Source organism: Scyliorhinus canicula, chromosome 17 (assembly GCF_902713615.1).
Source record: "Scyliorhinus canicula chromosome 17, sScyCan1.1, whole genome shotgun sequence".
Lineage (NCBI taxonomy): Eukaryota > Metazoa > Chordata > Chondrichthyes > Carcharhiniformes > Scyliorhinidae > Scyliorhinus > Scyliorhinus canicula.
Genome location: NC_052162.1, coordinates 39,793,656 through 39,801,556, shown reverse-complemented (window position 1 = coordinate 39,801,556; position 7,901 = coordinate 39,793,656).

Here is a 7,901-nt window from a genome sequence, read left to right as displayed (position 1 = left end):
ACACATACAGATTTATGAGATTGGTACCAATTTTATGCTCAGGATTCTGTAAACTAAGTTCTCTAAACCCTCATTTCAGCCCTGTGCGAGACTAGTGAGATTTCCTAAGGTGTATCATTGTGTACCAGCTTTAGGCTGTTTACTGCTTAAGGTCATGATCGTGTTAGTGTGGAGGCACTCCGCAGACATTAAGAGAAAATACAATAGCTGTATTTGAGTTACTACAGAAGTGAACACACCTGGAAACATAGGCCACCAATCCACTCGTACATGCTTATTCAGTTTCATCAACGTATTGCCCTCCAGATAGTTCACAGGCATGAACGGCAAGGTTGGAGGTTGGCATTGTCTGTTTGTATTTTCTTATCTCTTAAAACGATTTGCATATCCAAATCTTCATGCATCCCTGACGATTATTACTTTTCTGCCAGTAACATTTCTATCCACCTCTTTCTCAAGGGATTTCTCAGTTCACAACATTTGATGACTAGAATTGGAATTGGTACTGTATATGGCTGTACCTGTTGATTAATATCCTACCATACTGCCATCTGACTTTACCAATAGTATCATCCCAGGCAGCTAACCAAAATCTTTCTGAAGGCCCAGCAATGTCTATTTAGTTACCCTCATCCACAAACTTTGTCCAATCAAATTGTAAGACATGGCCTTCTTTTCCAGAACTGTGTCTTCCTTATTCGTGGTAATTTATTGCATCCATCCTGTTCCATCATTTGCAGACATAGGTTCAGGAAGGACAGTGAATCTAATATACTGACAAGTATGGCATCAATACGTGTCAACAAGTATAGAGGTGATGAGTGAAGAGCACTCTGAGCAGGAGAGATTACAGCCAGCTGTATTTTGGCCAAGTTGGAATTTGTGAAGAGAGGATGTTTAGAACTCAGAAAGGGAGGACCAAGGGATTGATTATGAAGTGAAAATAGAGTATGAGAGTATGCTTGCGGGGAACATAAAAGGTGTAAAAGTTTCTGCAGGTATGTGACGTGAAAAAGATTGGTGAATAGGTCCCTTACAATCAGAAACAGGGGAATTTATAATGGGGAACAAAGAAATGGCTGACCAACTGAATGCAATACTTTGGTTCTGTCTTCACAAAGGAGGAAACAAATAACATACCAGAAATCTTGGGGAACATAGGGTTTAGTGACAAGGAGGAACTGGAGGAAATCAGCATTAGTAAAGAAATGATGCTGGGGAAATTGATGGGATTGAAGGCCAATAAATTCCCAGGACCTGATAATCTACATCCCAGAGTACTTAATGAAGTGGCCCTGGAATTAGTGAATGCATTGGTAGTCATCTTCTGAGATTATATAGACTCTGAAACAGTTCCTACAGATAGCTAATCTAACCCTAGTAAATTAAAAGGGAGATAGAAAGAAAACAGGGAATTATATGAGTCAGCCTGACGTCGGTAGTGGGAAAAATGCTAGAGTCCATTGTAAAAGATTTAATAGCAGAGCACTTGGAAAGCAGTGGCAGGATCGGACAAAGTCAGCGTGGATTTACGAAAAGGAAATCATGCTTTACAAATCTACTGGAATTCATCAAGGATGTAACTAGTAGAGTTGATGAGGGGGAGCCAATGGATGTGGTTTATTTGGACTTTCAGAAGGCTCTTGACGAAGTGCACCATTACCATGTAAAATTCCAGTGAATGGGATTGGGGGTAGTTCACTTAGATGGATAGAATACTGGTTGGCAGACAGGAAACAAAGAGTAGGAATAAACGGGGCTTTTTTCTACAAAAAGCAGGCAGTGACTATTGTAGGAGGGGGCTAGTTTAGCTCACTTGGCTAGACAGCTGGTTTGAGATACAAAGCAAGGCTAGCAGTGAGGGTTCAATTCCCATACCAGCTGAGGTTATTCACCTTCTCAACCTTGCCCCTCACTGAGGTGTGGTGATCCTCAGGTTAAACTACCACCAGTCAGGCCCCCCCCCGGTCGAAAGGGAAAGCAGCCTATAGTCATTTTGGACTATCGCAACTTTACCTTATCTTACTTTACTGCTAGAACCACAGCCATTCACAATATATATTCATGATTTACATGAGGGAACTACGTGGAAGATTTCCAAAATTGCAGATGACACAAAGCTGGGTGGGAGGGTGAGCTATGAGGAGGATGCAGTGATGCTTCAGTGTGATTTGGACAAGCTGAGTGAGTGGGCAAATGCAAGACAGGTGTTGGATAATGTGGATAAATGCGAGGTTACCCACTTTGTTAGCAAAAACAGAAAGTCAGATAATTATCTGGATGGCTATAGATTGAGGCAAGGGAATGTGCAATCTGACCTGGGTGTCCTTGTTCACCAGTTGCTGAAAGTAAGTATGCAGGTAAAGCAGGCAGTAAAGAAGGCATATGATATGTTGGCCTTCATTGCAAGACGATTTGAGTACAGGAACAGGGATGCCTTGATGCAATTATACAGGACCTTGGTGAGGCCACACCTGGAATATTGTGTGCAGTTTTGGTCTCCTTATCTGAGGAAGGATGTTTTTGCTATGGAGGGAGTGCAACAAAGACTGATTGCTAGGATGGTGGGACTGTTGTATGAGGAGATATTGAGTCAGTTAGGATTCTATTCACTGGAGTTTAGAAGAATGAGGGAGGATATCCTAGAAACATTAAAAATTCTAACAGGACTAGACAGGATAGATGTAGGAAAGATGTTCCAAATGTCCAGAACCAGACATGACAGTCTGAGGATATGGGGTAAACCATTTAGGACTGAGATGAGGAGAAATGTATTCACCCAGAGACATGTGAGCCTGTGGAATTCATTGCCACAGAAAGCAGTTGAGGTGAAACAGTGTATGTTTTCAAGAAAGAGTTAGATACAGCTTTTGGGGCTAAAGGGATCAAAGGGTACTGGGGAAAATCAGGAAAAGGTTACTGAGTTAGCTGATCAGCCATGATCATACTGAATGGCAGAGCAGCTTGAAGGGCCGAATGACCTACTCCTGCTCCATATTTTCCAAGATGCGAAGTCAGAAAGAAAGCGTTGGAATAATTGTGTCTAGAGGAGAAAACAGCCTCGATAAGGGGATTAACAGCAAAGAGTTTGAAGCATATAGAGATAGAGATTGAGGTGGACAGTGTTTCACAGGTGGAATTGGCAGGTATTGGTAATGAAGAAGGAAGTTCACTTTAAAGCTCAATTCGAAGTCAAGGAAGACACCAAGATTTTTCACTGTCTTGTGCAATACAAGGAGACGGGTGGAATTTGTGGCAAGGGTGCACAATGTATAATGAGTGACTTCAGCCTTCAGAAGATTAAGATTTTGGATAGGCGGCCTGACAGCAGGACTGGGGCATGATGAAGAGAGGTGATCGAGGTAAAACTAAGTGATAAACATAAATGTTGAAACTGGCACTGTGTCTGCAACTCATGTTGCAAAATGGCAGTACATAACTGAGCAAAGGAGAACAAAGATAGAAGACTGGACGGCTCTAAGGGTGACAGTGGTGTGTTGGAAAGTGAAACCACTGCTGGAGATGTGCCAGGTAGGTGGGAGTAGAACCAAGCAAGGACAAACCCATACGGGTACTGACACAGAGCTAATGGACGAGCATAACACTTGCACCAAATGCTGCACAGAGGTTGAGGAGACCAAAAATAGATAATGCAGTCACGCAGGCTGCCGATCATAAAATGTTCCCAGTGCTATATTACTGCTGGGAACAGCACAGAGATCCAATAGTCTCCTGACAGATTTTTAAAAAAAGTAGATTTTGATTACATACCTGTTGTTTGTCCTGCCACAGCACTCCAGAAGATTTTTTGGAAGTGTATTAATTTATGGGATGTGGGTCTTGCGGGCATGGCTCTAATCACCCTTGTGATTAGCGAATTACCCTTGAGAAGGTGGTAGTGAGCCTTTCTTGTACTGCTGCAGTCTGTGTGGTGAAGGTACCCACAGGTAAATAGAATGTTCCAGAACTTTGATCCAGCGCCAATGAAAGAACAGCAATTTAGTTCAAAGTCAGGATGATGTGCGGCCTGGAGGGGAACTTGCAAGTGATTGTGTCTCAATGCACCTGCTGCCCTTGTCCTCCGAGGTGGTAGTGGCCAGAGATTAAGGAACTTAAAACACTGAGCAAATAAATCATTACACATTATAAATTTTAAATATCGTTCACCTTTTTTTTCAAATGAAGCAAGAAAGAGAATAACATGTTTGCTATCGCACGTGTATAATGAAGTATTTCATTGACTGTAAAGGGTTTCAGGATACCCTGAGGATTTGAAAGGCCCTATAGAAATGTCAGTAGTCAGTATGATTTTTTTCTAAAGGGTCACATGTTCGATTCCGGCTTGGGTCACTGACAATGTGGAGTCTGCACGTTCTTCCCGTTTCTGCGTGGGTTTCCTCCGGGTGCTCCGGTTTCCTCCCACAAATCCCAAAAGACGTGCTTGTTAGGTGAATTGGGCATTCTGAATTCTCCCTCAGTGTACCCGAACAGGCGCCGATATGTGGCAACTAGGATTTTCACAGTAACTACATTGCAGTGTTAATGTAATCCTACTTGTGACAATAAAGATTATTATTATTAATGTCAATTCCCACTAAAAGGAATCAGAAAATTGTTTGACTGAAAGTTCAACAAGTTAACCACAAATATGCCGCTTTCTATAATAGAGCGCCATTTCTATCTTGACCTCTGGTTTGAATTGAAGAAATGTTAGTTTTCTATCGTTCGAGTGCATTTCAGTTTAAATCTCACACATATGGAATATTTCTCAAAACATACAAAGGGCATTCAACAGCTTTTGATCCATCTTGCTGATTGATATTTTCTGTGATTTGTCTGTCTAAATGGCGCCATCACATGGCCAGTGAAAGAAATCTCCACTGCTCAACAAGAGCTATTGCAAATCAATGTAGATTCCTCTTTGCAAATTTGCTCCTTTCCCTAGAAATCATAGAATCCCTATGGTGCAGAATGAGGCCATTTGGCCCATCGAGTTTGCACCAACCCCCTGAAGGAGCATCCGACCCAGGCCCTATCCCTAGAATCTAAGGGGCAATTTAACACGGCCAATCCACCTAACTTGCACATCTTTGGACTATGGGAGGAAAGCGGAGTACCCGGAGGAAACCCATGCAGACACGGGGAGAACATGCAAACTGCACAAAGGCAGGCATCCGAATTCGGAATTGAACCCGGGTCCCTGGCGCTGTGAGGACTGTGCCACCATGCTGGGCTATTTTGCAAAATTGAAAACTAGATTGCAGGTGCGTTATGGATTGGTGCTATTGGTTCTGTAGTTAACCATACTAACAATAACTTTTAAATATAAAATGATTAAGACTCCACATTGTGGGATATATCAGAAAGTGAAAAGTAAGTTCTTCTATTTTTAAAAACCCACCTGGCTCTTACCCCAAGCAAAGGTTCAAGTGGAGGAAAACTCATAACTCTGGCAAGGTGGCAGCACAGGTGGAGTCAGAATCATTGGTAAACTCTTGGCATGGCCCCCTTCCAGGTGTTCTGGAGGTGCGTTAACATCTAATCAACTTATGTGCCCAAATATCCTTGAACCTTTAATTTTTTCCCGCTTTGATTTTAATTCTATTTGATCATATTCCTGTGAGTTCTGTCACAGGCTCTCTTGCCCATATCCATCAGTCCAGTTATACAGCCTTTGTATTCCGCTTTGTCAAAACTTCTAAAACTAACAAAAGTGTGAAAGGACAATGTAAATCAACCAGTTTAATAGCATTATTATTTATGATGTGGAGATGCCGCTATTGTGCATTATTATATATTAATTATTATTTATCTTCTAAATGCTCCCAGCAGTATCTAAATCATTAAATTCTGGAGAATTCCAGGACAATTCTTGAGGGTTTGGCAATACTACCTCAGTTGCAAATCGTGAAACTGGATGGCAGAAGACAGTCCTTTTGCCATTAATGCTGTGGTGTAAAATTGCAGGCTCCTTATTTTTATCACTAACCGCCTCCTTAAACGCCTACCTTCAGGTCTAATGACAAATATGAGGAACGAATGGATCTTTTGGTCTCAATAGTCTCAATGGAGAAAATGCAATCAATTCGGCACCCCAACTTCTCAACCCCTTCCCCACCTTAACCCTGAATCTTCATCTTTAATTTCTCCTCTTTTTCTTCCCATACCATCTCCCCGTTCATCTTATCCATCACTCTTCCCAGTGTGATCCCTCCGTATATTCTGAATTTCAAACTAATTTTCGTACTTTAAAACTGACCACAAAAAGGCTGTAAAATATGGTTTTTTTGAGGGTCGCTTGACTTCTTTTGTAGATTGAAACCACTCCCCCCGTTCCAGAAGGGGACTAACAGAATGTTCCAGACTAATGTTGAATCAAAGCCTTTTCCTGAAACCCAATCTAAATGGATATTGCCAAATTGAATGGGTTAATTTTGCTGTCTCAAACTCTCATGTGTATAGGATGTGTGCTTATAGTTATAGAATCGTACAACGCAGAAAAGGCCTTCGGCCCATTGTGTTTGCACTAAAAATAACCATCCTAATCTCACGCTAGAACCCCCTTACCAGTACTTGTCCTGATGGGGTTTCGTATCCAAGTGCTTTTTAAAGCTTGTGAGGTTTCCAGCCTCCATTACCTTCCCAGGCAGTGCATTCCAGATTCTCACCACCTTCTGAATGTTTTTTCTTCCTCAAATCCCCTCGGAATCGCTTGCCCCTCATCCTAAAACAGTGCCCCCTTGTGATTGACCCCTCAAGAAGGGGAACAGTGTGTTCCCATTTACCCTGTCTGAGTGTCCTAAGCCCAACCATCGGCTGCTTCATCAATGACTTTCCTTCCAACACAAGATCAGAAGTATGGATGTTCTCAGATGACGGCACAATGTTCAGCACCATTCGCGACGACTCAGATAATGAAGCAGTCTATATCAAAATGCAGCAAGAACTGAACAATATCCAGTCATGGGCTGACAAATGGCAAGTTACATTTGTGCCACACAAGTGCCGGGCAATGAGCATATCCTACATGAGAGGATATAACCATCGCTCCTTGACATTCAAAAGCATTGCCATTTCAGAATTCCCCCACACTCAATATCCTGGGGGTTACCATTGATAAGAAACTGAACTGAACTGGCCATATTAATACTGTGGCTACCGGGGCAGGTCAAAGGCTAGGAACCCTTCGGCAAATAACTAACTTCCTGACCCCCCGCCCCTCCCCAAGCCTGTCCACCATCTACAAGGCACAAGTCAGGAGTGTAATGGAATACTCTCCACTTGCCTGAATGAGTGCAGCTCCAATAACCCACAAGAAGCGTGACACTATCCAGGACAGAGCAGCTTGATTGCTCCTCCTTCCACAAACATTCAAACCCTCCACCACCAACGAACAGTGGCAGCCATGTGTACCATCTACAAGATGCACTGTAGTAACTCACCAAGGTTCCTCAGACAGCTTCCAAGCCCACAACCATTGCCATCTAGAAGGAGAAGAGCAGCAGATACCTGGGAACACCCTCAAAGTCACTCACCACCCTGACTTGGAAATATATCGCTGTTCCTTCACTGTTGCTGGGACAACATCCTGTAACTCCCTCCCTAACAGCACAGTGGATGTCCCTACACCTCAAGGACTGCTGCGGTTCAAGAAGGCAGCTCATCACCACCTTCTGAAGGGCAACCAGGAATGCCCAAATCCCATAAATAAATTTTTTAAAACCCTCATACTAGGCGTGACCTTTGTTTGAAAAAAAGGATTTTAACCTCATGGAAGTTACATGATGTGGGAATCATTTTGTTGTCTGCTTTCAAAACCAGCAAGAAGCTGCTTGAAGACTGAGATGTTCCACCAAAACCATCAAACCAGCTGAAAATCACTCAGTAGTCAAGATAGTAAA